The sequence below is a fragment of the Gambusia affinis genome, linkage group LG23 (assembly GCF_019740435.1).
Source record: "Gambusia affinis linkage group LG23, SWU_Gaff_1.0, whole genome shotgun sequence".
In the NCBI taxonomy this organism is placed as follows: domain Eukaryota; kingdom Metazoa; phylum Chordata; class Actinopteri; order Cyprinodontiformes; family Poeciliidae; genus Gambusia; species Gambusia affinis.
The window spans coordinates 4,182,089-4,203,747 of record NC_057890.1 but is presented as its reverse complement, the minus strand read 5'-3'; the positions used below and the strand labels follow the sequence as shown (position 1 = coordinate 4,203,747).

General features: G+C 37.8%; 1 protein-coding gene across 1 annotated transcript in view; it reads left to right on the top strand.

Annotated features, from left to right (window-relative positions):
- The window catches only part of nav3 (neuron navigator 3), a 279,354-nt gene that overhangs the window by 15,945 nt on the left and 241,750 nt on the right, over positions 1 to 21,659 (top strand). The gene's annotated exons all lie outside the window — the stretch shown is intronic.

Sequence of the window (21,659 nt, the reverse complement as noted above, 5' to 3'; positions counted from 1 at the left end):
TTAGTTGCTGCACCAAGAACCACTGAAGTAAACCACCCAAAAAACTACAAGATACAATCACAACTTCACAAGCCATTTCTCTCTTTAGTGCTAGACACGCACCTTTGTTTTGGTTATATTTACCTAGAGTGCCCTGCACTGTAGTTCTGGTTCTGCTTTTGGAGTGGTCTGCGGATGGCTTGCATCCACACGTGCATTCGAACTGCACCAGAGTTTACCTCAACTGAGACGAGGCAGAGAATTTTAGATGGACCAGACTTAGCTTTTCTGGTCCGTATCAGAGTTCGATTGTGCACTCCTTCCCAAACAAACCAAACTCTTTAGTGACCTAAACTGGTTGTGAATTCTCTGGGTGTGAACTTAAGATGTATGGAAGTAAAGGGTAAAATATGTAGTAGATTTCGCCCTTCACTTGGGTACTTTATTTTATTGTACAAAGCTGTCTGAGGGTGAATATTAGTCAAAGTTTTGCCTTAAGTTAAAGTTTTGCTAGTGCGGTTGTCCTTAAATGCAGAAGCTGGCATATGATTTTTAGTTTCTGATTCAGCAGCTGAATTTGAGTAATTTAACTACAGGATTAGGCAACGATTCAGATGCTAAACTTCAGTGAGAGTGTTGTGAACTAGGTGTTGCTTTCTCTCGCCTGTTGTCCGCTGCAGATGGGCCCCCGAGACGTTTGTGTGCATTGTAGGATGACTGATTTGCTTGTCTTTGGAAATGAAGTGGACCATTTTCACTGAGGGTCATCTAATGAAGTTTATTATTGCTAAATATTAGTTTTTGTTCATCCAATAATAGGTAAACTACCCTGGCGATTCAGAAATGTTTATACGAGATATCTGGGTTTTAAACCCTTGTACCACTGAAATGTAATAAAGAGCAGAGACTGATTAAACCAGAACTTATGGCTGAGAATAAGATGTCACTTTATCAACAAACTAGCCTCTATTGTAACCGTCTTCTGATGGATTCTGGGAAAGAAATGTGTCCCTCCAGTTATTATGAATTCACTTCCTGTGAATTCCTAATATTCCTGTGTAATAGGGCCGAATCCAAAACCTCTGTGATGATTTGTTCTTTTTTTGTCTGCAAAAAGTGCTGAGTTCACAATTTCATGCAAAACAAGTAATTTCCCATAAAAATCTGTAATGGGATGTAATGTGTGCTCTTTATCAGTAAAACCTCTCTGATTTACTACTCTGTGCAGCACCGACCACATCCTCTTTTACATTTATTTTCTTCTAAGCCCGAACCAGAACAAGAAGCTAAATGTCAATGCTTAGTTTATTAGAATACACAAAAACTGAAGTGTTTTTAAATATTTTTTTTTTCTCTGGTTTTATAATGAATAAAATGTGGCATCAGTTTTATTCAGTTTAAAAGGAAGGGGATTTTTAGTTTTTCCACACTTCCATCAGATTAGCATAGTAGTAATTAAACAAAAACTCAAAACATACACTTTGAATGATCTGTAATAATCTTGACACGATAGCCTGAATAAATTCAGAAGTATTTTTAGAAAACAAAGGTGTTTCTGTATGTGCCTGCTCACCTTAAGACGCACCGAGGCAAAACGCGCCTCTGTGAATACCTACAGGACCAGAACATAAACCAATAGAGAAACTCTTCCCCCTCCATCCTCTCTACGTCTGACCTGATTCTTCTAATAAGGTGCTTTTGATAAGCCTAATGAGCGTTGTGGCGAGGCCCAGGAAACGTCTGAGTACAGCAAATGTGCAGTAATACATCAGCCTTGACATTTGTAGCACTATTAGGATTTCACAAAACACATTATGGTGCTTTAGTATTCTTTTCTCCTTTTAGACCTCACTGCCATCATTGAGGTTTTTTTTTTCTTAAAGTATTTTCTACTCCAGCATAGGAAATCCTGTAATTTGTTTCTTTATTATTTAACATTCCCTTTCTTCACCTTCAGGTAATTGGATACATATAATAGTTTAGATGATTTTTACATCTTATTCACCGTTGTTCGGGCACAATTTTTGAAAGATTTGTCACTGATTAGATTAATGTAATTTAAGAATATTTTACTGCATTAGCATCTATTATTTGGCATATCAGTATGTGTCCCATAAGTAAAACTGGCTTAATAATAATAATAATAATAATAATAATAATAATAATAACCAAAGCTTATTTCCAAATTTTTATTTTTTGTATGTTATTCAGCATACAAAATATGCTGAATATTTTGCTGACCAAACAGTCATGTGGTATTTATCTGAGCATGTAATAGTGATTGTGGTGCACAGAAGCAATGTCACTTCCTGAATTTTTTTAGTCATGGTGTCAAAGTAATAGCAAAATATTCAGAATATTTGTCCTCAGACATAACAGCAATATTGATATCGTATATTGCTATATTGCTCATTTTTATATCTCGGTCCTTCATGCAGATAAATAACTGCAGATAAAAAGTTGTTTTGAATGAGTGTTGGTTTACATTAGTAATATGTTTGTCTTATTTAAGGCACCTAACAACACATGGCTGTAGACTTCAGTAAACTGATGTTTTTATCCTGAGTAGTTAGCTGAAGTGCAAGGCTAATGCTGGCTTATTGTTCTAAGAAACAATAAGCCAGCTAATTGCAACTAATTTTCTGAAATTAGTTGCAGAAAACTAATTTCTGCTAAACTAATTTTCTGCAAAAATAGTTTTGCAGAAAATGAGTTTCTCTATTGCTTGATAAACCTAGCACTTTGAATGTTACACCATAAAAACGCTGTCACATCGCTTTTACACAATGTGTCTGCATAGAACATTGTGCAGAAACGGTTGTGTGACACAGTCAGAAAGTTTCACTTTCACTGTGAACTTTATCGTAACACTTTGAAGTCAAACAATTTTGCAAGCTGTTGAAGACGGCTGTGGTTTAAAAAAAAATATTATGCTAAATGCAGCTAGATGGCTCGATAGGAATCATAGTGAGCCATCTTTACCAAATTAGCATTTATACTATATTTGACCTGAGATCAGTTAGGCAAAAAAGCATTGATGTTCAGCTATTAGAAAATCACAAAAATATTGACTTTTTTTTTTACATATTGCTGTTATTGTTGCTTCCAGACATCAGTAGCCTAATGAGGATGTACCATCTGTGCTGTAAGAGCAGTTGTTTGTTTTGCTTATTACATGAGTTTGCCAATATTTGCCAGTAATGTCAAGGGCTTAGAAGGATTCTGCTATTAGGACACAAACACACAGTTGTGCACCGTGGATCCACGTGGGCTGTGTGGATGGGAATGACAAAAAGGAAACATTGCTTCATTGTTTTCACCCTTTTACCACTGCTCGTAACTGTAAACACTGCAGATTACACCTTGATCATTAGAACTATAAAATCATCTCACAGCTGGACCTGAAGGTTTAAGGGACAGCTGGTGCTTGTAAAAATCTCACAATTTAACAGCAGGCTGCTTCGTTTTCTGCCAGGGTCTGTGTTTTTGTTTTTTATTTTTTATTTTCCCTTTTATCATTAGTGGGTTTGATTTAATTTATTTAAGCATTTTTAAAATGTGTTGAAGCACAAGAACATTGAGTGCTAGTAGATGTTATTAAATTAACTTATAAAAAAAACAAACAAACAATAATAAAAATCTATAAACCAGTTTTAAAATGGAGACTTATCTGATTTCATCTACCAGCTATATGCAGGTGGTAGATTTTCCTTGACTGGCTGCACATATATTTGAGGCATTCTAGTTAAAATCCTAATTTTTTATCTAGAATATAATCTAGTTTTTGATTTATAGCAGTTTTCTTCATCATGATCCATATAGGAGCCATTGTTACCCCTTTTATTTTGAAAAGGTAATCTGATTAATTCTTTAAAAAGTAACTTAATTTGATTTCAAAAGTAATAAAGTTAGATTCTAAGTTGCTTTCTTAGTTAAATCCAGCAGCTGCTGCCATCCATGACCCTCACTTTATCAGAAGTGTATTTTTAACAGTGAAATCAACTTTTTTTTAAATGTGTTAACATAGTGGGCTGCATCCAGCGACTCACTCTGTTTATGAGTTAAAATGAGACCTAATTAGGTCTCATTTTTTCTTAAAAACTTAAATTAAACTTGCATACTGTTTTTCTTTAGGTAACCTAGCTTAAATATTTGTTTTAATAAAAAAAAAAAAAAAAAAAATCCAATAACTCTTAACTGGTTTTGTACTGAGCTTTTGTTGTTTGGGTTGGTGGAGGACTTCCTCCTGTAGTCACACCAGCTGCTGGAACTTTCTCTAAAATGGTTCTTAAAGTTTGGCGGTTTTTGATGCTGAATAAGACCTTGTTACCAGAATAGTTTGTAAAGCGAACCTTAAGATTTTTGACCTTAGCTGACACAAACTCAAAATAGTGACAGTATTAGCTAGCAAACGCACATCTCTCTCCTTGGTTGCTTGGTGACTTGTTGCATATGCGACACCACTCACCATGACTCCAGAAAATGGCAAATATGGGTTTATACGAAGAAAAGTGACAGAAATTACAACACACAGTGATTAGTAACTTTAATCTTACTACTTGTTTGGATATATTTAGAAGAATTTAGAAGGGTTTCCTCCAGGAAACTTGAGAAGCCCAGTTATGGGAGTGCTAGTGCAGCAGTGGCCCAGCATGCTTTTGAGTTAAGAAATGTTTAAAGTTTACAAGAACACATTATTACCAAAACACCAACAATAAAATCTTAAAATACACTTATATTATAATGGAAGAACTCATGCTTTAGATTACTAATTACTGAAAAAGTGGTCATATTATAACAATAACGCATCACGGGCTCAATGGAGCAAATCCGTTGAAGGAGCTCCATCCATATTCTTTACAAGAGCATTCTTTTCTGCTTTTGTGACAAGAAAATAAAGAAATTACTTTTCTACTTTGAAAAATAATGGAAGGAATGTTTTCTATTGCTTGTGTTCAAACGTCAAAATGTCTTACTTAATATTTTCTCCCTCTAAAACGTGGCAACATAAGTCATCACACTTCCCATCAGTCACCTTTGCCTTTTCATTTGCTATCTGCTGTTGAATGAGACCCCTTCTTCTTCTCTCATAATGACTATTCCAGCTGCATAAAGCTGGCTAGTCAAACATGAGTAAATAATTCAGCAGCACACTGGGTTTTACAAATGGTATTTGATCCGTATGATGGTGGCATAATAAAGGATAATATGGCAGCTGGTGAAAATGTGCTTAAGAGAATAATTTGTCTTGCATGGTTTTATTCAGATGGCCTACATGCTGAGGAAACTAAATGACTATACTGTGCATTTGACACATTTTTAAAAGCATATAATTGATACTGTATTGTTAATTTAGCCGTACAAAATGTTTCTTGGCCATCTGTTATCTTTTCTACACTGTGGGTGGAAAATGCTTTGTACATCTCAGTATGCCAATTAAGTAATAATGACCCCCAAAAGCATCGTCTGATTGCAGATGATAGTGTGCTGCCATTTATAAAAGAGTTGAAAACCTGGAGAAAATGGATGTTTGCTCAATTGGCTGGTTTGTGTTGTCCATCTTTTTTCTGCATATTGGAAAAAATGAACGTTTCATTTTGAAACATCTGTTGTTTTTCAACTGAGTCGAGCAGGGTTACAGAAAGATGAGTCATTTATGTTTTATGTTGGTGAAATAAAAAGAACTTGCAGTGCTCATCCACAAACACACTGCATATTTGGTGGTCCTTTCAAAATTTCTTCAGATGTATCCAGAACAACATATTGGTAGAACGCAGTCATCTATATCCTGTTTTTACGGTGTAACAGTAAAATACAGAATGGAATGTTCATTTGGATACGTTCCCTTAAGAACGGTTTAGTAGTACATTTTGAGTAAGCATACTTTTTACAGCAGAACAAGTTGATATTAGTAAGACCACCTGCTCTGGTTGGGACTTCAGTTGGCTGCTTATCAGACTTGATAGTTGTTAAAAGAAACATTTCTATTCAAATCAATTTGTCCTGATAAGCAAAGGAAAAGTACAGACTGCTTTCAGTTGGAGGATGGGGAAAGCTTTTCTATTCTATGTTCCCTACAACCTGAGAAAACTTTGCTCATTAAAAGTTTAAATGAATCATTTAACTATTGCTGTTGGTCTACTGTATTTCGTCTATGATATCCAGAAGATGGCTGTCTAGTGTTATAACAACGGTATGTTTGGTAGTCTACAAAATGAACCACCACCCATTCTTGGCTTTGCTTACTTTAGTTGCATTTGCACATGGTCAGGGTCCTTTTCTACAAAGTTTGCCTAACTTTGCCCCAATGTATCCATTTTCTAATTGTTTTTAGGCACATCTAATTGGCAGTTTTTGCTTTTTCCTTTGGCAAAAATAACATTTGTTTTGAAGTATGTAGATGATTCGAGTATGTCCATGTTAAAGGCTGTTTATGTTTACGCTGGCATGCAGTGTACCATTGACCTTTTAAAGTAAAATATGACAGACTAAGCTCTCAGTAATATTATGTGGCAGCTGCTAGACACGCCAGATGGGCATTAGCTTGAGTTAATTTTTGACCCTTTCCTCCATTTCACCTTCCATATGTGTTAATAGGATTATCTTAGCAGGGATTCAAAGGTGACTACAGATGCTAAAGAGGTGTCTGATGCATGAATGCTCTACTGTGAATTAACAATGCTTCCTGCCATTCATTGAGCATTGTATTTGTGTATTTGTCCCATTTGTCCTTGTGCATTAATCTGCATCGTCATGGTGAAGACATATAAGGGCAGATAGCTACAACCACTTTGTCTCCACTGAAGTTAACGTGTTTGCCTTGCACTCATACTGATAAGAACAATGATGTGGAGTTGCTTCAAAGTATGAATAGGGTTAAGGGATTTTAGCTCAAGACTATGTTTAACCTTTGTGGTGGAGTTTGGTTTGTTCATAAATACATCACAGCAAATTACAATGATCAATGATTCCGCTTATGCTCGGCCAATTAATCTAGCCCCCCTCTACCAGATTCCACTAAATTTATATTGAAATGCTGTTTGTGGTGCTGATGTTCTTACCAGGAAGAGGAGACCACAAATCGAATTATTCTCAAGGCCTCATACAACCTTTGGTCAGCCCTGCAAGACGAGCTAAAGCTGCTGCGCTGCACGTCTTTCAGCTGGATGTGAGGAACAAACTGGGAGATTTATTTTATGTGGCGCTAGTAGAGACGAGGCTTTTCCGTTTCGTAACTGAGTTTGTAATAAGCATCACAGAGGCTGTTTGTTTTGGTTGCCCGGTTTTATGGGACATGTTTTTCTGATTTCCACTCTTCCATGGCTGGCCCTTTAGTGCTTGTTAACGTGTCAAAGGTCCGTTCTGCGGCCACTCGCACCGAGACTGGAGTGACACTGACTGGAATGGAGCAGAGGTAGAGAAAGATATTTATACAGCGCAGCTTGAGGCAGATTGGTACCACAAAACAGTGTACTGCGTGACAATGTGGCGGGCTCAACAGCTTCTCCATGGGCTGAACCACCAGCCGACCACCAGAGAACACAGGAACATTGTCAAGCTGCAACACAGACACAAAACCATTCATCGGGGCAGCGTGTGTGAGATGTGAACAGACATGCCACAAAATTCTTTGTTCACAAAGATGTATCATTCTCGCTGCACAGCACGCACCACATAAACCTCTAAAAGCACAACTATGGGTTATACTTGGTAAACTTCAGAGATGCAGCCGCGGCAGTGTGTGAGGCGTTGACTATGTGATTGGTAGGCTCCCCCAGCATCGCCCTGTTCAATGAATCATCTATAAACCCATCTTTCAGGAACGACTCCGTTACACTAAAGTGTGCAGCAGAATGCAGCAAAGATGCATGCAGGTTGGGGTCATTTCAAAACCCATTTGAAATAAAACCAACCGACGCTAAGACTGGCGGGGGGCAAGTAAAGCGTAGCAGCCCGCTAGGCTTATAATATACTGGGAGAATCCCAGCATGTTTAACCATGGTGATCAATCTGTATTTATTTTACATTGGCTGTTGTACTCGTAATTACATTGACTGAAGAAATTAAAGTTGAGCTGTTTCCACATACTTGACCAAAAATGTGAAGCCATTGGTGTATTGAAGTGTGCTGTACTGGCTCACAGCTATCAAATAAATTTTGTAATTCAGTCCGTTTATGTTGATTTAAAGAAAAGAATAGTTTCAAATCAATTCAGTGCTGGTTTTCTGTATCGGATTGGTATCGGTCGATACTAAATCCCGTATCTGTATCGAAAGTGGAAAAAATGGGTTAAGTGCATCCCTATCAGGACATTTTGTAAAGTAACTAATTTCCACAGTTTCTATGTGTCGTACCAAAGACGACACATGAGACAGAACAGGTAACTGGACTCCAGCCTTGGATAGTTTAGTTAGAAATGTCAGTGTGAAAATGATGACTGGGTTTCGTGCTGTGGAATGTCAGAAGCACACCACATTCTGCCAGTGACGGGGGGGCGACTGATGCCGCCATGTGCATTAAATGTAATTAAATTTGACCAGCATTCCATTGCATGTGGACGACATGTTTCCATAGACATGAAGGAATCTGGTGTAATAAAGCAAATTCCCCAAATTTGTTCTGGAGCCACAGATGTCAGAAACTAGTTTATTTTCTAATTTCACTGATGTGATCCTTATTTTGGTCACCTGTTTGCAATTAAGAAAAACCAAATAGAAACATTACAACGTGTTAAAACTTAGTGACAGTGAGAAAGTGGTTGTTCAAAGCTGAAAAAGAGGGAAAATGTAGTGGTTGAGTCAACGTTTTTCTTTCCCAAGATGGTTCCTGTGGTCTCTCCTTTGATATTTTTTACATCCCCATTGTGCCATGAGAAGAGCCTTCAAGGTCATAACAAACAAGACCCGTGGACAACCACATAATAAGCATTTCCTCCGCAACATGGCCGACTGATCACAGAGACCAGACTTTGGCCTTGGATAAAAACACCCTCTCAGCCCCTTCAGATAAACATGCAGTCTGGAAGAAAAGTTCTCTTTTTCTCTTTTTTTTTATCTTTAATCCTGGGTGTGTTTCTGTCTTGGCCATCGTTTTTTTAAATGACAGTTCTGCATTGAAAAGGACCAAAGAAAACAAAACTTATTTTATTGATTTTAAGAGAAGAAAATACACAATTCTCCACTTAGAAAAACACTGGCTAATCCATTCTGCTGAAATCCTATTCATCAGAATTGTGTATTGACTGCAAAGACACCATTTCCTTCCATTGATTTTTTTTCTTCTTTTTGTTATCTGCACTACATTTACACAGATAAGAATTTAATACTTAAGTCTCATAACTTGCTTTGTGTTTTTTGAGCACCACAGATCACACAGCAGGTATCATTTCTGTGGGAACCCATGGTTGGCAAGTGGAAACGTGGTTTTCTCTTTGCCACTCTGTGTTGGCTGCAACAGCTTAGGTCATGTTGTGCTATTTAGATTCAATCTCAGCGGGTAATGACCAGAAAACAAAGATCTGAGGTGATGTATAATTAGCTCAGAATGTAATGGAAAACCTCTTCCAGTGTGCAATTTTCTGGCCCCGTCTAGGTTTTTAAACCTGCTTATTTACGTAGAAAGCAGTTCCTGATGGACAATTTGAAATGCTCTTGCTTTAGTTTGTGGTTCTTGTACATGCCATGATTTGTCTACCCTTTTATACTTTAGAAAACCTTTTTTTTTTGACTATTTGCATTGAAAAGGTCCAATATTTTTGAGAAATGCCTTAAAATATTTGTTTTTGTGCCCACTCGGCATGCAAAGCAACAACTTTGTGAAGATGTGAATTTCTTTTAAACAATAATGTAGAAACCCCTGTCTGATTTATGGCCAGACCTTCCTCTTGAAAAGAAAGCTTTAACTATTTTGTCTATGCAAGATATATGAAAGTTCATAACAGTATGTCTCCATATTTTTCATGAAGGTAAAGACTTTCTATCTTTTTGTGCAATTTAGCTATTATGAGCCCAGTAAATGAGGGTGAGTCCTTTACATTTCACAATGTATCTTTAAGTAACTTATTTTGAAGTATAAGAGGAAATGTTTGTTGTCTTCTTCTGTTGAAAGAAAACTGGAGGCTCCCACATACTCTAGTGTATTCTGTGAGCTGCACTGACTCGGCTCTCAGTTGAGATTTTATAGTGCCTACATTTCTCGTGACAAAATCCTTCATTTCTTACAATGAAGGAATTTGTCATTCAAACTTGGATGCTAACAAGTTGGACCCCAGCCCCAGTTTCTTCTCCACCAGAGCAGCCACTGCACAACTGTAAGTTCTGCACTGTTTGCTGTGCATTGTTGCAGTGTAGCTGCTGCGTGTCATTGTAATTGGATGCACCTACTCTCAACCATATCAGCTCAGTGCAAAACGGTTCAATGTGATTGTTTATTTTGCAATGGTGAGTATGTGTACACGGTTGTACAAATGCACCTTTGCATGAATTTGTCTGGTGGACATCAGCTTTGAAGAACGGCCAAGAACATGGGAGATCTTTGGCCGTCAAGCTAGCTGACCAAGTCTGCGTCACTAATATTCAAGATCTCTTGGCATCAGTTTTGGTGCTTTTTAGATTAAAAAAGGGATTTAGCTTCAAAGGCGAGGAATTGTTTTCTACAAGTGTCCCTGTAAGGCTTTTAGTGCCAGTGCCTTTAGAAGCAGACCTTCGGGAAAAATCGCTGACCACTCCTGGGCTAAAGTTGGCATCCGTTTTATAGAACACAGTGACAGAAAAGATACGACCATTTTATAAGCGCCATAAAAATACTGTGATTGGCTAACCGTTCACTGCTAACAATGCAAAAGCTTCATTTGTAGGTTTCAGTTGCCACTAGACCAAGGGACTGTTGCGTTTTTAATGAACCAAAAGTAATGAAGTTGATCAAACATGAATCTGATTATTCTACACTGAACAGAGGTTTATTAAAACACAACTAAATATTTATGACACATCTTTTTGAAATTAGTCATAGATTGACAGATGTATTGAAACAGCAAGGACTAAACATGACCTAAAATATTTTATAGTTGGATTTCTGAAACCTTGGTTTTCCCTAAAATAATGTTAAAATCTTTCGCTCTTGTGGACTCGCTATTGTCTGAGCTAGACAAATTGTTCCATCCCTTGGTAAAAGGATACACCAAATTATAAATAAACTTAAGAAGAACATATGACTGAACTGAACGTATGCACATCGTCTGCACTGTTTCCTGTTTGTTCTATATGCTGTGACCTAGTCCATCTGATGTCATGGCTGTGAGGCCCAGAAAAAACTAATGATTCTGTTGGAAGTGTTAATTAGGTGGGATTTTTAAATTTAGCCTTTGCACTGTGTTGCCCAAGTCTCGTCGTCATTACTTCCTTGTACGGAGACAGCATGTAAATTACACCTACAGCCTCAACTTTAGAAGCACTTAATCAGGTTGACCCCTGTCACTTTCACTATCAATCACAAGATGAACTCATGCTGCTATCTTCTCTGACCTTGTTTTTTTTAGTCATGTGTCCTATGGTTTGCTGGCTTTTAATAACTGCTGAGCTTAACAATTTACTAAGTAACTCCCACTGGGAATGTTAGCACTTTTTATGCTAAAATCTGATCCTTGATGTTTTAAATCAAGAGGAATGGGGACCGCATGCAACAAATCGGCAACAGGAGCCAACTTATTAATGTGAGTAGTTTACTATTTGAAGACCTCAGAGGTTTGTTGGATTTCACATTAGTGAACAAACGGCATCATGAAGACTAAAGGACACAGCAGAAAGCTCCTGTAAAAATCAATTGACAGAAAAGCTATTACTTATGCACTCATACATCTGGCCTTTATGAAAGAATACAAAAATAAAACACTTTGTCATAGAAAAGTCCTAAAAGATTCTACAAGCCATATTGGGCACAGAGCAAGTATATAAAAGATTCATTTTTTTCAAAGCAAAATGTTAAAAACACAAAAGGAAAATAAGAAATTTATTGTGTTTCATCAAGTTATTGTAGACAACCTGCTTCTGACTGTGTTCTCCCTTCACATGCGACAATAACAATGAAATATTTTCAGTTAAATTTATTTGCTACCTTATTACATCTAATTGCTGTTGGATTACAGTTGCATTGTAAAAGTGTCTCAATCTTGTGTTGTAGAAGGACCAAAAGCTTTGATGTAGAAGAAGTTGGTGGTTCTAAAGTTTTGTCAGAAGTAAGGGAACAACAAGCCCGATGTACAACAGGGTGTGCTATTTAGCTGCTTTTAAACGGCTCTCTCAATTGTGAGTGCTTAGTGAAAGTGTGAAGTGAGGTAGGTGTTGCTGGCCTTCAGCACAGCAGTACCAGACTGTCACTTTAATCTGGCCCGCTTGCTCTGTGACCTTGTTGAGAAATAAGGCTTTCCTGCAGAGCGAGGATTTTGTTTTTTCTTCTTCTTCTTCTTTTTCCTCAGTGTGAAAACTGGCCTGGTTGTTTCCATTACAGCTCCTCTGTCTCAATTCATCACATCAGTATTGACTTTACTGAGGAGCTGTTATCTAGCTGGCTGAGCTCAGCAGCTTCTCTATGATCAGAAATGTTTCCACTCAGTCTTGATGCGGGCTTTCAAAGAAACAAAGAAATATCAGTGGTGAGAGTTGCATGTGATGTCTCTTTTTGTTCCTTGTTATACATTACCTGGGGTTAGACGTGTGCTGCTTGAGCATATGTGTGGGAGACAGACTGTGCTGATTGTGACCCACTTAGCAGAATGCACTCACTGTGTTGAATTACAGCTCCACATTCAGCTGGAAGAGTGAAAATTCTCACCTGCTGCCAGGATGGACACAAACACCAAGAAGAACCTGCAAGAACGTGTTGCAGAACTTTTATCGTAGGCCTTTTTTTTCCCATGACATTAGTTGAGTAGCTTTTTCTACAACTGCAAAGTTGTAGGTTCAATTTCAGCGTCCTCATGTCATGTGTCAATCCCTCCATGGACAAGTCACTTATCTCCAAGTTACCTTTCAGGAATGCAAGCTATCAGTTAGATTCGAAGTATGTAAAAATGTATTGTACATGACACCTGTTACAGTACAATGGCAATAATTATAACATCACCATTCTACTTCATCAAATCATCCTTGGAAGTATGTGTGGTCACCAGTGTTGTCAGTAACGCGTTAATTTGTAACGCGTTACTGACGTCGGACAACTTTTTTCAGTAACGAGTAATCTAACGCGTTGCTATTTCAAATCGAGTAGTCAGACTACAGTTACTTATGAAAATCACTGTGCGTTACTATCTTCTTTTGTTATTTACCGTAATCGTATTTCCTCTACTCGTCTTGTCGAGTGACCGACGTCTCTATGCGACAAAAATGTAAACAATGGAGGAAGATTTTGTTGGTGGAAAAACTGGAACTATTTTCAGTTTCTGTCGCCAAGTCCGATTATTACAAGCGGCTTTGGGCTTTATTTTTTTAAGTCGCTTGCAAATTTAATGAGTGGCGGGTTGCGCCTTTTTGGTGAAGTTGCTCATTTGGGCTTGGAAATAAGCAGAGACTCATAATAAATCCAAGAATTTGTCCGTCATTAAGGTAGTTTCAGTCAGTCTCTCCCTGTCCATCATTTCCCCGATGATCCGTCCCGCTGTGTCTTTGTTAATGTCAAGATAATGTATTACCTCTGAATGACGTCGAGTTTCGCGTTGCGCTCCAGAAAACTGCAAACATCGAGACCAATATGAACAGCGCAATAAACGTGAAAACAGCCACGAATAAATGTGTCCGTAGTTGGCAATAATTATAATGGAAACTTAACGCCATTATAATTATTAATATTACGATAAGTGTCACAAATCTGTGAAGCCATCTGAGTTGTGGAGCTGCAGGAGGAGATCTGGGAGCTGAGCTTTGAGACCAAACGCAGGGCCGTAACGCAGAACCTGGAGGCTGGGGGGATTTAGAGGGCGGGGGCTTTAAAATCCTTCTTAGAGTTTTCCAGACAACACTTGGACCACACAAATTACTCACGTTTTTTATTTTTTTGTACAATCTCCTCTTCAGTTCAACCTTATCAGTGGAGACACATTGTTGATGTTACCATTATAAAATAGCTTACAATTAAGTTTTGGCAAAGCTCAATGTGATTTTCACAGGAGGCGGAGCGTTGTTGTTGTTAGCAGCTGCTGAAAGTAACTAAAACGTTACTTTTAATGTAACTTAGTTACTTTCCAAATCAAGTAGTCAGTAATATAACTAAGTTACTTTTTCAAGGAGTAATCAGTAGTCTGATTAAAGTTACTTTTTCAAAGTAACTATGCCAACACTGGTGGTCACTATTTGTGATAAGGCCAGGAGGTGCTCTCCAGTGTAGGTGGGACTCAGGAGTCACCTTAGTACAGAAAAGGGGCTCAGTCCAGCCTTACAGAACATTCCAAGGTCAGACAACGTCCTGGTGGATCGATGTGAGTCGGAAACGGGTAAGCACCGGGTTCAAGACACTTCTGAAAGGAGCAAAAGAAGAGGTTTATGTTGTCTGGCAAAGAGACTGAAAAGATAATCCTCAGATAATGACTAGGAAGACACTGATGGAAAGTTTGTAAGTTCTGGCATAGAGGTGGAGTTGGAGGTCAGTCTTTGTGCAAGAGTCAATGCTCATCATGCCTCATGACAACTCTGCATCTAAACTTTGACAATGCAGACTAAAATGAAGGCAGAAGTTGCTTTACTTAACCAAACGCTGTCCTGTGTTCTCTGAACAGGGACGCAAGTTCTGTTTATGAACAATAGAGGTTAGTAGTCAAAGGAAAAACAGCAGAACAAGGCAAACTGAAAGCAGATCCCATATGATCTGAGGCAATTACTCATCCAAACATGCCAAGCATAAGAAAACAGGACAGAGACTTTGTGAATGAACAGATCGGACAATAAGGGAATGAGCGCCAGCTGTGGGTTTCACAGAATGCTGATGCTGAGGCTTCCTTTGGCTGTTACTCTTTATGTAGATGCTTATGTAGCACAAAGTCTATTTTCTTTGCCGTTGTTCATTTGAATAGCATAAAAGAAAGCATTTCTCAACTTTTGTGGTTGAAGTTTCTGCTTGCCGTAATGTATGCATGAGGGCATATGCGTGATGGCCCTTTATCATCTCTGTAGAGTCCTGGTGAAGAGGCCAGGTGAGGAGGCAGGTTGTGACCTGGCAGGGCACCTCGTTAACGTTCTCCTCCAGGTGTCCGCTCCGTCATCTGGGATTAGGCAGAAACACAAAGAGCCACTTGACTTCTAGAAGGACAAACATAAAGAAGGCGGGAACGTTATAACAAGCTGCACCACACCTGTAAATACTTTTAAAAAAATGTTTTTAGTTTGTTTCTAAAGCAGATTCTTTGCTTCTACATTGGTGGTCTTCTGTGAGTAGTGCTGTAATGAGACCTAGTGGTATTTCTGGTCAAAGTGAAAAGCTCTCTAGCTGCTGTCAACTCCAGGTTTTAAGGTGAGTGCTTTCAGAAAGCCTCATCTCTTCTGAATTAATTGACTGCTAAGTAGAACGGTCTGCTAGACAGGGTAGATATGATCATGGATGACGGCTGTGAACCAGTAATGATCCTTAACTGAGCACCTGCTTTCTGTCTGTGCTACTTTAAAGGGTGATTTCACCCTTTTTCAGTCTACTTCTGATCATATGTAGGTCCAATCTAAAATATTTACTGTGATCCAACCTGACCTGAATGATAATAGAGGATTTTCAGTGCATCTTTGGCAGTAAGAGTTATTTTATAAATAATGACTTTAATATTTAGATTAGACAAACCTGCAATGGATTATTCTGAACTGATTATAGATTGTTTTAAAAGTTTATTAGTGAAGCATTTTTTGGGGGGAAAACAAATTGTGGTTTACTACTTTTCCCAATAGTGCTAGTAAAATCATGGTCTTTGTCATTATTTCTGATGAGTTGTGTGTAAAGTTCACACCTAACAGGATGCTAGTGATTTTCTCACTTATACACTTGAGGACTAAATCCTTTCTCACTGCCAACATCTGTAAACTTATGATTAGCAAGATGAGAACATTAAGCAGAACAAGATTTATGTCCAAAACATTTTTTTAACTATCATTTCACTTCCCTGTACAGTGGACCCCCGTCTATTTGCGGTTCATTACTCACGGCTTCACAAAGTCTGTGGAATGTGTCTCCACATTATTTGCAAAAATGCTGTTAGGATCAATCAAATCCTTTTCATTGAGCATACCTAAAATATTGGTTAAAAAGAATGGGAATCAGAAAGCTGAAATACCTGGACACAATGCTACTTGACACACTACTGGCTGGCATTTTGCGAAGCAGCCAATCCAGGAACGTCATTGATTTTCCTTGCCATTTTTTTGGCAAGAGTGGAGATGAGAGAAACCATGGATGTTGTCTTTTGCAGTAGTGTCAAAAGACTTTCTACGGTGTGTAATGATATTAAGGTATGCTTAGTGTTTGAACTGCACCAATAGGCAATTATAATTGTTTTTAGAGGGGTGGTCTTAACTATTTGCACAGTTTAATTATTCAAAAGGTGGCATTATTTATTAGGTTTTTTTGTTGTTGTCCAAAAAGAATATATAAATAATTTCTGTCACACAAGAAGTAAGCAAAAGTGAGCAAAAGCAGAACTGACTGGTCAGAGCCAATGATCAATAAAGATAAAATATAATGCTGAAAAATGATAGCAAATTTATTTGAAGCACACTCAACATTTTTAAAATGTGTATTAATGCTTTTTTTTGGTCTAGAAATAAACAAGTAAAATTCTATTTGGAACATGAAAATGTCATGCAAGGAGAGTTTTTTTTCTTTTGGTAATATTTTTGAAGGTCAGTGCACTAGCTAGACTAAATTCATCAAGTAAACCAGAGGAACAAGAAAACAAAAAGAAGCCTGGTATCTGGGTAACATTCTACTCTCCAGAGGAATCGGCTCAGAAGCAGTGAAAATCACAGGGACTCCCGTTTATTTCACTCTGATCCCTGAACAGCAGAGATATTAATCCTCTATATGATCACAGTGTGTACACCCGGGATGTCTCGACGTACACACACACACGCACACACACCTAAACACACTTGTACCTTTTGTGCGACACGCTTCATAAAATGATCCTCCATCTGTGCTCATCCTCTTCCTCACTTTTCAACCTTTCATTTCTCCCCACTGCAGATAATTGAGGAAATCTGGAGTTTAATTACATGTAAAGGGGCCACTGATGTGCTCTGGAACAGAGTGTTCAGCCAATTAAAACAATGCAGTCTTATTCAGATTCCAAAATGGGCACCCTGCTTTGGTTTAGGTCAAGCCATTGCTTCATCTCATGTGAGTGCGTTCTGGACCATAAGAATTTCCACTGAGTTCACACTAAAACAGCCTTTTTTTTTTTTTTTTTTTTTTTTTTTAAATAATTTGTGAATCTAGTTAAAACGTGTGAGTTCTTCCAAGGTCAAACCTGAAGGAAAGTTTTAGGATTATATAAACAAAACTTTGGCAGCTATGAGTTGTCTCAAACGTGTGCCTCTTGTGAAGCATCCTGCTAGTTGTGCTGCACAGAATCATGAATATTTTAGAGAAGACAACATAGGATAAAGTTCTCCTTCGATTGGAATTGAAACTTGTCAGAGTTAGAACTTTTGACTGACTGCATGTGGTTATAGGCCGTTGCACAAAAACAGAAAACAAAAAATTGGAAAAGCGGCAAATGTATTTTAGCTGTTTGTATGTTTGTTTATCTTACAGAAAAAAATTCTTTAAGCAAATTTCATGGAAGTTGCTCAAGATTCAATGAAGAGGAAAAGCTCCTTGCAGTGACACAGGGATAATAGAACCACAGTGCTGAGTGAAATCTTTCCCTGTAAAAGTTTTAAACAGAGCTGTTGTGTATATGGAGGGTGTGATGGCTGAACTCTACGCTTCTGTCTGCCTCTGTGCTGCTGTGTTGATTTTGATGACGTTCTTTAAAAGAACAAAACACCTTTTAACAATTCATACTGGGGAAAAAAACCCCCAGTCTGTTAGCTTTAGGAATTGGCTGCTGAGGGAGTTATTTTCTGACAAGTGCTGCCATGTAGCAGCGTTTTTTCCCCCCTGGTATTCTGTTTGTGATTGATATGGTGAAGAAGGAAAGTTGACATTTGTCAACATGATGATATGGATTTGGGTTTTTGGCATCTTGTCAACAGGTTGGGAGGCTCAGGAGAAAAACAGTGTGACGTTACCGGAGTACTGGGGATTACAGTTGTTTCTACAACCTTCTGCTTTTTTTTTTTTTTTTTTTTCTACTTCAGGTCACATTTATATTTATGCTTACAAAGTAAATCTGATATGCTGATATAATCATAGTTTTAATGAAAATGAAGATTATGGACAAACAAAAAAGCAACAATGTAGATGTTTTTATAATTTTTTTAACTCCAATTTGACGCCCCTTAACTCTGATTAGGTCTGTTGCAATAAGCAATTAATCAGTGAATCGCATGATAAATTAAAACTTTATTGTTTTTCTCTTTTCTCTCTCTTTCTACAAACCATTGGCAGAAAAGGTCCTTTTTTTGAAAGACTTTTTTTGTTTACATAGACTTTCCTTTATTTATTTTTTATATTTAAAATACCATCCAGTTCAGTGTTCGCTGGAATTTTAAGTTTACCAATCTTTGAAAATGTTTTCTTGTCTAATCATGGCATTATTTTACTTGAAAATGATCTCAAGACAACAATATTATTGTTTATTGCAATAACGTCTGGGACAATGCATCTTCCAGCAAAATGTACTGTGACAGGCTTAGCTCCAATTCTCAAAAAATGAAAAATCGATGGTTGATGGGAAGCTCAGAAATTGTGGAAAAATTACTGGATTGACAGTTAACACCGAATATCGCCTTTAAAGCACATTCCTCACTGACGCATGGTGGTGGCTGCATTGTGCTGTGGAGATTATCATTCTAGGTTTGCACCGATTTTCTGCATTTTGGGAGATCGGTGATCAGCCGAGATCTTGTCCTTCGATCTTCTCTACCTCAGCAAAAAGGTTTAAAAATCAGGCACTGTCCTTTTCTGCTCTCCCATGATAGAGGTTTGACTGATAGGCCGACCAACAGGTCATTTCTGCATGTCTGCAGCTAACAATAGCCATCCCTCTGTTGCCAACAGAGTGACTTTCTTGTTACATTTAAGACAAAAAAAAAAAGGTATTGGCCAAAATCACAATCAGCAGGTCAGACTTTTTAAAGATCATAATTGTCCAGAAAGCTGCAATCTGTGCATCCATAAATCATTCATACACACTTCGACACACTGATAGTGATTAGCTACATTGTAGCCACAGCTACCCTGAATTATAAGGAAGTCCTCTCCAATCAGAGGCAATGCCCTCATGTATCCTTCTATAAAGAGTTTATTTGTGCAGGAAAAAAGCTCTGCCTTCACCCTGACACTTTCTGTCTGTAGTCTAATTGGACAGCTTCAGTATCGGCTGTGAAGCTGCTCTCCACAGAATGGCTCTTAAATGCCATTTTAGATCAGCAGGGATAGCTGCTGCCCCGAGATGTCAAGGTCACAGTAAAGCTTAAAGGCCATGAAAACCTCTTTTCTATTTTAGGTTGAGAAGCAGGCCGGTATCTGCTGTGTTTCCTGTCATCTCATAGTTTTTCTGTAGTTGGTAGAGTTGCATGTAGGTCAGATCTGACATCATCTGGAGGATTAGCTTTGCCTTGGGTTAAGGAGGAAAAGTTGTACAATTAAGTGCACAGGGGTGCATTTAATTGTACCCCTGTTTAATTGGGCTCTTTAAAAATGAAAGCCCTCTCTCTCAGATTCGAAAAGAAATGTGACATTGCTGGTGTTTTAACCTATTTGCAGTGTTTTTCATAGAACACAATTGTATATTTAAGTTACAACTTGGCAGTCATTCATCCAACTGCCCGCCATGTTTTTGAGTAAAAAAATATTTTAAAGTTGACATGATATTTGAAAATATCACTTGATAATTGGAAGAAATCCAATCTTCCAATGAATTATATTCATTACCTACAAAATTAATTACATAGTTAGATGACTAGTGTTCAGTGAAAAGACAATCATTTCTGGAATTAGAAACTTGACAGTTGATGTCACTTTGAAAAGAATAAAATACGTTTATGTTCTTTTTTGGCATCACAGATATTCCATACAGAGAAGCTGACTGCTTGATTTGAATAATTTTCCTATATCCAAAATTTCTGATGTGCCTGTATGCCTACAAAAAAAACTTTGTGATGTTCTTTAACTTCAGTTTAATTGTTTTAATACATTTGTGGTAACCTGAAGGGATTGTCAACAGCCTAATTAGTGTTTGAGGCAGATGTTTAACTAGTGAAGGATTATAGATATTTAAAGTCATTAAAAAGATTTCAGCCTGCAATTAGCCCAAATTTAAATCCATTTGTTACAGTGACATGTTTAAAAACTGTTGCTCCACTGTCATCTGGCTCCATCTCTGAGATAAAGCTGCCTCCCCACATGGGGGGGGGAGGGGGGGGTAATTAATTTTACAGATCCTCAGCCTGTCTCCCTGCAGCCCATGGTTCTGTAAATCATGGACGTCTCTCAAAATGAGTTTTTCCCCTTTCAACTTCCTCAGTTCCAGAAATGACTGTTAGATAAGAGTCATAATTGTAATTTAATTTTGACTTAATTATTTTCCATCTGTAATCAATTTTACAGTGACTCCCCATTTTTCCCCGAGGTGGAATGAAGCAACGACAGAAAAACAAGACGACTTGGTGGCAGGACACGCGTTTCTTAGGTTTTCTTTTTCTTTTTCTGTTGATTTGCAGGGGAAGCTGTTTGAAGAGAAAAAAAAAAAACTTTTACTCCTTATCAAATTATTTCGCAACTTTTTATTGTGATCTGAAACATCTTAAAGAACACTGTTGGCAACAGAAAAATCTTTTTGCTGTTTTTGCCTCTAAGTTAAAAGCTTTCATTTCAAGAGTTGCTTTACTGTGACATTCAGCAGAGATAGTCACAGTGTTAATTTTAATTTTAATTTTTGTTTGTACTAAAATGTGAAACATTTCTCTGGGAATGGAATCTTTTTCTGCGGCTCACTCCATCTGTGCCCAAGCTCATGTTTTGTAATAAATGCTACGCTAATGCAGAGACATAATGTGCAGAGCTATATTTGCTGATTAATATTTCATGAGCGTACATGAACAGACCACTCGTCCATATCTTTGAAGCTCATGCAGGCGCTACATGCTCACAGGGCCTGAGGCTGCACCTTGCATTGTCGCCAGGTCCATGATGTCTAGTAGCCACATGCTATCTGCATTAAACCAGCCCTGCTAACCTGTAGCCAACTGCGGCTGGCAAACTAAATACTTTTTCCTGGTTTCACCAAACATATGCCATGTTTTTGTGCCTCTAATGATGAAAAACTGCAACATTTAAAGCTCAATTTTTTAATTTTTTTATTCATTTATTTATTTATTTTGCATTACCTTGTTTGTAGATTATTTGTTGTTTTCTCTAGAGTTTACTGTGATAATTTAGTTCAGTAGTGTGAGCCTGAATTATTGGCTACAATGTAAGGTTTTAATTATGCAGTTAGTTGACTCCAAGCAGTTTTGTTTAAACCAGGAACTTCTTCAAACTCTATCTGG